This window comes from Antechinus flavipes, chromosome 3 (assembly GCF_016432865.1).
Source record: "Antechinus flavipes isolate AdamAnt ecotype Samford, QLD, Australia chromosome 3, AdamAnt_v2, whole genome shotgun sequence".
NCBI lineage: Eukaryota > Metazoa > Chordata > Mammalia > Dasyuromorphia > Dasyuridae > Antechinus > Antechinus flavipes.
The window spans coordinates 99535132-99545916 of NC_067400.1; positions in this window are offsets into that span (position 1 = coordinate 99535132).

A 10785-nucleotide genomic window follows, 5' to 3' on the forward strand; every position below is an offset into this window, starting at 1 on the left:
TAGAAGTAAGGTAAGAAGAAATAGATTGACTTAGAGGGAGATATAGGTTATTGAATAAAACAAAGATATATTAATTTTCCTCATTCCTCTGGTCAGAACATTACTGGCTCTGGGAATAAGTAGAGGCTTATTTCTGCTTTTTGGGTCAACAAATACATTTCAGAACTGCTCTGACAGAGATGGCTGAAACAATCGAGAGCATGCTTTTCTATGCACTGGTCTGCAGGGGAAGACGTTGTCAAACCACAGTAGGAGAGAGATACAGAGAGGTATAGCTTTAAAAAAGAAGCAAGGCAAATCAAAGCATCATCAACTGATGTTTCTTTCCTCACCTCACAATCTTCAAGACAATACCTTATTATCATTAGAAGACTGTCATGGTATTATGGCTGGGTCTCTTGCCCAGTTGTTGAAAGAAATTGGTATGCTCTACCACTGAAAAGCCCTCAGGAATATCCAAACTAGGAACATCTTCACATCCTCAGCTGCGAATCCGGCCCCTAGCATTTTCGTTTTCAAGTGTTTCCCTCAGAATCTGTTCAATTGAGTATAACTATGAAAACTTTCTGTGTTTCTAAGAGGCCACAAATATATGAGGATGATCCTGTTTATCTGTAGATAGAATGGAAAACTGAGAACTGTGCTGCACTTACTGGTGCCCTAACACTTAGAATAGGAGTTTCTAAATATTTTTGAGTGAAGGATCCCTTTGGCAGTCTGGTGAAAACTACAGACTCCTCAGAACAATATTTTAATGTATAAAATAAAACATAGAATTACAAAGGAAACTTTTTATATTGAAACATAGGGTTTTTTTAATGTTCATGTACTTCTGGTTTAAACATGGTATCTTATAATATAGCTTTGTGGTGTCCTTTAGCATTAGCCATAAGATCAAAAGATCCTTTTGAGGTCCTAGTCTTCCCCTTCTCCATTTTATACTCAAGAAAACTGAAACAAGGGGAGATCTCAGAGATGAGACTCCTATTCAAATGTTTTGATGGAAAAGTCAGTACAAATTCCATTAGACTACACTAACTCCTAGTTCCTTCAGTCTATATCCAGATAAGAATTAGGATCTCTTCTTTATTAAGATTAGAACTAGGATTTTAAAACGGGAGTTTGGCCATGACACTATAATTCTAAATTGACTAAATAATTCATTTATAACAAGATAGAATATGTGAGTGTTTCTCTGTTCATATATTTACCAACCATTCACCTTCTTGGAAAGTCAGTTGGCTAGAAATGGCTAAATTAAAGTGTCCACAGTTGATATTATATTGAAGAGCCAAAATGAAAAGGGTCAAGAATTGCAGCCACTGAAGTAACTCTGAACCAAGAAAATGAGTCATTTTTCAGGTTAGATTTTTCCTGAGTATAATGCCAGACACCCAGTAAAGGAGAAGTATAGTTTCTCATTTACTATCCATCTCTCAACCAACATGTTCTATTACTAATGTCAGGAAGGTGCAGCAATAAAATGTAGTTTAAACTTTAAATCCCTCATATGGAGCCATCAGAAGAGAGAAGTTAGAAGCTGACATACTGGATCAGGGAAAGATGATGATGATAGCACCTTGTCACCTAGTGACTCTGAGTGAGGCAGAGTGCAGAAGAATGTACGTATTAGGTCATACGAGTCTTATAGGCAGAATCTCTCTGAAATAGAATTCTTCTCTGGGAAAAAAAAGCACTTCTATAAATCTGAAGCACTGGACCAAAAACCTAAGTACCAGGGATATGCATCTCACCTCTATAAACATTAAAAGCTCTTCATTTATCGATTGTTTATTTTCTCACAAAATAAATTTCAGAATAGATCCTAATGCAGAACAAATCTCCCAGAAATCTCCAGGTCTCTGAAGAAATGAGAAGAGCAGAAGGAAGTGATAAAGAGGCTTCAGTTATGGTTGACCTTACCCTTTATTGGGTAGATCCACACTAAGTAAAATGCCAAAGTTGTTAATGTCTAAAAGCAACTGCATGAAGTTGACCAAAAAAATTCATTAAAATTGCTTTGAATGTTCCCGTAAAGTGTCTGGGTACTGCCCATGCAGGTTATACATACATGTGTGTGTGTGTATAGATATATATGTATATGTACATGTATATGTCCATATGTGTCTGTCTAGATGTGGCAATCACAGAGGCTTTGATAGTTTTTTCTATAATTTTGCCTATCCTTCTCCAAAAGAGACACTTATTTTTGGAGAGAAAAATCTACAATGATGGCATTCTCATTGGAGAGGAAAAAATAGGTCTGAGTTATATCTATCTGAACCAATACCTCCAAAAAATTAATAGTCCAGGAAAAGTCATCATTAGTATCATAATTCTATCTTAGATTCAAGTTACTTTTTTTGTTACCATTCTCTTGAAGAATATCACATGTTCCAGACTCCCTTCACAAAAAAAGGTAATTACACAAAAGAGCTAATTACAGAAATATTGAATACAACTGCAAGTGAACCCATTTATGAAGTAGAACTTCTGAGAGTGGAGCCTAGATGGTGGAGTAAATAAGCACTCAGCTGATCTCTCCCAACATTTGTCTCCAAATGACTTTAAAATAATTCCTCAATTTGAATTCAAGAATGGCAAAACTATAAAAAATAAATTAATAAAAGGCAAAGTGAAGCATTTTATCAGTCCAAGACAACACAGGATGTCAGAAAAAGATATCTGACATGGAAGTGGAGCTGTCCCCAGAGCCCACATAAATGAAATGCCAGCAGTATACCAAGTGGTGGTCAACAGAAACAACAGAATGTTGGGAGCTGTCCAGCCAGAAATAATAAAGGGCCCTGGCAAATGCTCAGAAAGATTACAGATTAGCACTGTGCTGGTACTAAATGCTGGACTATTTGCCAGTTCCATTGTCTATACTAATTCCTAGGTTGCAGTGCAAGGGTGAAAAGGAACACTAGGCTAAGAGACAATGGAAAACCTGAGGGAAAGTATTGTTGCAAGCCCAAGGGATCGGGTACTTTGAGGAACAGTATTGTTTCCAGTCTCAAGGAATGAGGATCCCTAAGTAACAGTACTGATAATAATGCCAAGGAATCAGAGGCTCTTTCTAGATAAGGAACATAACACAGACCATAAGGGCAGTGACACCACCTTTCTCCATATCACACTACTTTAGAAGTACTGTAAACTTCCCAAACTACAGAAGGAGCTTTAAAAACATCAATGTGTAAAAGACTGAAGCTTGAAGAATTCTTTTCTGCCCCCATGTCAAAAACAGAGCCCCACATTAACATAAAATTCCTACTCAAGGAATATAGTGGAAAATGAACAAAACCCAAAAAGCATGACCATGCAAAGCTACTAACTATCATGAACAAAGAAGATCCATACATAAATATAAAAACAATACAGTCAAAGTAGATAAAACAAAATCTCAAAAAAGAGAAAGAAAATTGAACAGAAGCCAAACAAGAATGTTTAAAAGAACTTTAAAAAGCACTGGACTTTTTAAAGATTGTGAATGGGGAAAAAAAAAAACAAATAAGTGAAAGCAAAGAAGAAAAATATGAAAAGATAATTAACAGTTTGGTAAAAGAAGCACAACAAATATTGACAAAAATATCATTGTAAAAAATAGAATTTGTCAAATGGAAAAAGTTACAAAAATTCACTGATGAAAAAAGAACTCCTTAAAAAACAGAAATGACCAAATGGGGTAAAAGATACAAAAGCTCACTGAAGAAAATAATTTCTTAAAAATTAGAAGTAGGTAACAGGAAATTAATGACTCTAAGAGAAATCAAGGAAAAAATAAAACAAAGTAAAATTATGTCATAACTATAGACAATAAAAAATATTTAAGAGTTGACCTTCCAAATCAAATCTAGAGATCATATGAACACAATTGCAAAATGTTTTTCAGACAAATAAGGGCAAATCTAAACAATTAGGGAAATATTAATTACTAATGGGAAAGCTAAGCCATTATAATAAAAATGACAATTTCACCTAATTTAATTTACTCATTTGGTGCTACACTAATAAAATTACCAAAGAATTATTTTTATAGAGCTAGAGAAAATAAAAACAAAAGGTCAAGAATAACAATTTTTTTGTTGTAAAGAAAGAGAAAGGAAAGAAGTAAAGGAAGGTAATCAGGCATTTATAGATTCAAATTATATTACAAAGTAGTCATCATCAAAACAATCTGGGAGAGGAGCAGAGCCAAGAAAACAGGGAGGACATACATTTCTTTCTGAGATCTCCTATTACTCTCACACCAATTACAAAATTAAGCTTCTGAAATGGTACTGGATTGGCAGAATCCACAAATATTGGAAATGCAGCAAATTACCAGCAAAAGATAATTCCAAAGATCTGGAAAAGGTCTGTTTTGATCAGGCAAGGGAGGAGGCCAGGTGCAGGCAGGGAGGCAGAGGTCAGAGGCCAGCACAAGCTGAGCAGGCCTAGGCAGAATGCTATCTCCTGGGACAGTGCAGACTCCATGCTGCAGAGAATCTATGAGGAGGACTCTACCAAAATGTTGGCTATTCTGCCGTGGTTGCAAGTCAGTAGATCAGCAAAGAAGTTATAAAACATCCAACACAAACACAAAAGGTAAAGAGTGAACCCCGAAGTGCTGGAGTCTTACAGGGCCTAGTCACAACCACCCAGCACTGGGAGTGACTCAGCGTGATCCTAGCACAGCTGTTGCACTTCCTGGTGTCAGTAGAGGAAGCTTGGAACTTCCTTGCCCTAAAAGCAGATCCCAACATTTTTTAAGAATGAATAAAAAAGCAATGTGAGCTCTAACTATAGATAGCTTCTATGGTAAAAGAGAAAAAGAGATTTCAAACCACGAGGAGACTAAAAAATGAAGGCCCAAAGAGTGAAATAACCTGATCCCCATCACACAAGGTTCTCCTAGAAGAAATTAAAAAGATCTTAAAAGAGAGATAGAAGAAAAATTGGGAAATGAAAGGAAAACTTTGCAAGTATGTTTGGAAAAGGCATATAACTCATTAAAAGACAGATTGGAAAATGAAAACAATTTCCTGAAAAATAGACTATATAAAATGGAAAAGGTAAAGAACTCCCAGGAAAACCAAATTTGTGAACTGGAAAAAGAAAATAACTTTAAAAACATTTGTAAAATGGAAAAAAAAATTCCATAGAACAAAACAATTCATTTAAAAACTTAATTGGGAAGGCAGAGCCAAGATGGTAGAGAGGACACATGCATCTGGCTAAGCTCTTCCCTATTTTCAGACTACTTCTTTTATGAAAGGCCTCAGAATCAGTGCTTGACTGAAAAAAAACCACATATATTGGGAGTACAACATATTACCAACAGAAGATATTTTCAAAATTCACCAAAAAAGGTCTGGTTTTGCTCACAGGTGGGGACAATTAGACCAGGCACAGCATCAAGTAAGTTGGCAATGAGAGCACGGAAGGCAGCTCACAATGAACAGACCTGAGGGAGGCGGGGTTCTGGCAGCAGCCAGTAGATCAGCAGAGAAGCTATAAATGCAAAGGGTAAAGATTATAAAGGCTGGGGTCTTTCAGGACCTGGCCACACCCACCTAACACCCAGAATGACTTAGCACAATCTTAAAGCACAAACTTTGATCCCAGTGCAGCCATTGCTGTCCCACTGCTGCTTCGCTGCTACTTCCTGCAGCCCCAAAAGTAGAATATAATGTTTTGTTTTGTTTTGTTTTTAAGACATAAACCAGGTAGGACAAAAACAGAGAAAGAAAATTATAGACCAATCTCCCCAATGAATATTGATGCAAGAGTCTTAAATATTAGCAAAGAAATTACAGAAAATCATCCCTACGATAATACACCATGACCAAGTAGGATTTCTATTAGGAATGCAGGGCTGGTTCAAAATTAGGAAAACTATTAGCATAATTGACTATATCAATAACCAAATTAACAAGAATCATATGATCATCTCAATAGATGCAGAAAAAGCATTTGATAAAATCCAATATCCATTCCTATTAAAAACACTAGAGAGTATACAAATAAATGGACTTTTCCTTAAAATGGTCAATGGAATCTAATTAAAACCATCAGTAAGCATCATATGTAAAGGAGATAAACTGGAACCATTCCCAATAATATCAGGAGTGAGGCAAGGTTGCCCACTATCACCATTACTATTCAATATTATTTTAGAAATGCTAGCTTTGGCAATAAGAGTTGAGAAAGAGATTAAAGGAATTATAGTAGATAATGAGGAAACCAAATTATCACTCTTTGCAGATGATATGATGATATACTTAGAAAACCCAAGAGAATCTACTCAAACACTATTAGAAATAATCCACAACTTTAGCAAAGTTGCAGGATACAAAATAAATCTATATAAATCATCAGCATTTTTATACATCACTAACAAAATCCAATAGCAAGAGATACAAAGAGAAATTCCATTTAAAATAACTGTTGATAGTATAAAATATTTGAGAATCTATCTCCCAAGGGAAAGTCAGGATCTATATGAGCAAAACTACAAAACACTTTCCACACAAATAAAATCAGATCTAAACAATTGGTAAAATACTAAGCGCTCTTGGATAGGTCAAACAAATATAAAAAAAAAAAATGACAATACTATCTAATATATTTATTTTGTGATATACCAATCAAACTCCCAAGTAACTATTTTATTGGCCTAGAAAAAATAACAAAATTTATCCGGAAGAACAAAAGGTCAAGAATTTCAAGGGAACTAATAAAAAAAAAAAAGAAGGTAGTCTAGCTGTGCTAGATCTAAAACTATATTATAAAGCAGCCATCACCAAAAACCATTTGGTATTGGCTAAGAAACAGACTAGTTGATCAGTGGAGTAGGTTAGGTTCACAGGAAAAATAGCCAATAACTATAACATTTTAGGGTTTGACAAACCTAAAGACCCTAGCTTTTGGTGTAAGAATTAACCATTTGACAAAAACTTCTGGGAAAATTAGAAATTAGTATGGCAGAAACTAGACATTGATCCACACTTAATATTGTATACCAAGATAAGGTCAAAATGGTTTCATGATCTAGGCATAAAGAATGAGATTATAAATAAATTAGAAGAACATAGGACAGTTTACATCTCAGATTTGTGGAGGAGGAAGGAATTTATGACCAAAGAAGAACTAGAAATCATTATTGATCACAAAATAGATCATTTTGATGATATTAAGTTAAAAAGTTTTTGTACAAACAAAACTAATGAAGACAAGATTAGAAGGCAAGCAATAAACTGGGAAAATGTTTTTACATTCAAAGGTTCTCATAAATGCCTCATTTCCAAATTATATAGAGAGAATTGACTCAAATTTGTAAGAAATCAAGCCATTGTCCAATTGATAACTGCTCAAAGGATATGAACATTTTTCAGATGAAGTAATTGAAACTATTTCTAGTCATATGAAAAGGTGCTCCAAATCACTATTGATCAGAGAAATGCAAATTAAGACAATTCTGAGATACCACTACACACCACTCAGATGGGCTAAGATGACAGGAAAAGGTAATGAAGAATGTTGGAGGGAATGTGGGAAAACTGGGACACTGATACATTGTTGGTGGAATTGTGAACAAATCCAACCATTCCGGAGAGCAGTTTGGAACTATGCTCAAAAAGTTACCAAACTGTGCATATCCTTTGATCCAGCACTGGTACTACTGGATCCCAAAGAGATCTTAAAGGAGGGTAAGGGACTCACACATGCAAAGATGTTTATGGCAGTCTTTTTTGTAGTGGTGATTAAACAAGAAACTAAGTAGATGCCCATCAATTGTAGAATGGCTGAATAAACTGTGGTATGTGAATGTTATGGAATATTATTGTTCTGTAAGAAATGACCAGCAGGATGAATACAGGGAGGTTTGAAGAGACCAACATGAAATGATACAAAGTAAAATTAGTAGAACCAGGAGATTATACATGGCAACAACAAAATTACACAATAATCAATTCTGATGGCTCTCTTCAACAATTAGATGATTCAAACCAGTTCCAATTGTTCAGTAATGAAGAAAGTCAGCTACACCCAAAGAAAGTACTTTGGGAAATAAGTGTGGACCACAACATAGCATTTCCATTCTTTCTGTTATTGTTTGCTTGCATTTTTTGTTTTACTTCTTATGGTTTTTCTTTCTTTCTAGATCTGATTTTTCTTGTGTAGCAAGATAACTGTGTGTGTGTGTGTGTGTGTGTGTGTGTGTATGTATATCATACATACATACATATATTGGATTTAACATATACTTTAACATATTTAACATCTATTGAACTACCTGCCATCTAGGGGAGGGGATGGGGGGAAGAAGGGAAAATTTGGAACAGAAGGTTTTGCAAAGGTCAGTATTGAAAATTTACCCAGGCATATCTTTTGTAAATTAAAAAAAAAAAAAAAAACTTATGATGATAATTTAAAAAACCAATCTGGGATTGGCTAAGAAATAGAATGCTGGATTACTGGAATAAATTAGGAACATAATATTATTAAATGATAATAGTCATCAAGTGTTTGATGAGTCCAAAGATCTAAACTTTTAAAGTCAGAACGCAACATTTGACAGAAATTCCTAGGAAAAGTGGAAAACAATTTGCCATAAACTAGGCATAAAACAACAGTTCACATCATATTCCAAGACAAGGTCAAAATGAATGTTTTAGACATAAAAATGATATTATAAGTAAATTAGAGGACTATGGAAAATGTGCCTATTCAGTTCTATGAATAAGTGAAGTTTATGCTCAAACAAAAAGGACAGAGTGGATCAGAAAAAAGTAAAACAAACAATTTTGTTTACATGAAATTAAAAAGATTTTGTACAAACAAAATGTGAAGACAAAATTAGAAAGAAAGAAAGGGGCAGTCGGATTTTAGCAATGCATTGCTCTGATAAAGGCCCCTTTTTCAAATACATGGAGAAAAATGTACCAAATTTACAAGAAGTAAGAGCCATTCCTCAACTGATAAATTGCTCAAAGGATAGAACCAGGAAATTTTCAGAAGAAATCAAAGCTATAAGAAGTCACATAAAAAAAAAATGCTCTAAATAATTACTGATTAGAGAATGCAAATTAAAACAACTCTGAAATACCACTTCACATCTATCAAATTGGGTATAATAACAGAAAAGGAAAATTACAAATGCTAGAACATTAGTGAAGTTATGAATTAGTTTGAACATTCTTGAGAACAATTTGAAACTATTCCAAAAGGTCTATCAAATTGACCCAGGTCTGTATCTTAAAGAAAACAAAGAAAATACAAAATACAAAAATATTTATAACAGAGTCCTTTTTGTAGTAGCAAAGAACTGGAAATTGAGGGGATGGCCATCAAATGGGGAATAACTGAGCATGTTGTGCTATATGATTGTGATGGAATATGACTATGCATTAAGAAATGATGAGCAAGATGATTTCAGAAAAATCTGGGAAGACTTATGAATTGTTGCAAACTGAAATGAGGAGGACAAGGAGAACACTGTGTACAAAACAGCAATATTAAAAAGATGATCCACTGTGAAAAACTTAGTACTCTGATCAAGAAAATGATCTAAAACAATTTCAAAGGACCCATGATTTTAAATGCTACACATCTCTAGAGAGTCTACTAATAAACCAGGAAAGCAGAATAAAGCATACTTATTTTTTAGCATTCTTTATTTTTTATTATTATACTTTGTTTCCTTGTGCAATATGCTTAATATGGACATATGTTTGATGTAACTTCACATATATAATTGAAATCAAAATTCTTGCCTTCACAAGTAAGGAGTAGTATAAGGGAGGAAAAAAAATTTCGAATTTAATTGCTTAAAAATGATTGTCAATAAAACTACATACAATTGGGACATATCTAATAAAATAAATAAAAATTATTTTAAATCAGCAAACAGAAATCAGAGAAGTTATATAGATTATAACATATAAGACAATGAATTATCTAACTGGGAGGAAAGGGAGAAAGAAACATAGACAAAGAAAGGAGAGTCAGAGAGATGAACAAAAAAAGTGTCTATGAGTCCCTGATCTCAGTCAAGGGAAGATGCCATTAAGTTTTTAGGGAGGCAAAATAGAAATCTGAGACACCTTACAGAGTTGGCATTTACCTAAATGTATGTCTTCTAGTCTATTCTTTTTCTTTCAGTTTCTGGAATGTTTTACAAACATCTCATTATATCTTCTTCACTCTGTGAAGTAAGTACTTATCACCATTTCATAGATGAAGAACCTAAGAAGCAAATGTTAAATGCCTTATCTATTCATATAGATCAGAAAGAAAATGTCAGAAGTGAGGTCTGAATTGAGATATATCCTGATAAGTCTACTATTCTTTTAGTTACACAAAATATATTGTAATATATAGTGAGATTATTGGACTAGGGATCAAACTCTTGGATTCTTGAGCAAGAAAGAGATTAGATTCTCTGTATTACTTAACCAAACCAAGATATCCAAATTTAAGTCTAGACTCAGAGGTTTTATAGCTTCATAACTGTGGACAAGTCTATTAATATCTTAAGGTTTCAGTTTCCCCAATTATAACAAATATTGTAATATTCACGTGATATGAAAATACTATCTTAAAATATAATTATAAGTAATTATTTTTACTGTAAGTAGCACTATGAGCTTGGTTCTGTCTCTTCTGATTAATTTATCAGTATGGATCTGCTTCCTTATTTCTAAAATCAGAAGGTTGAAATGGAAAATTTCCAAGGTCCATTCCACTACTAATATATATAAATTTATGATTCTAGATATCAATAGTAGCACTATATCC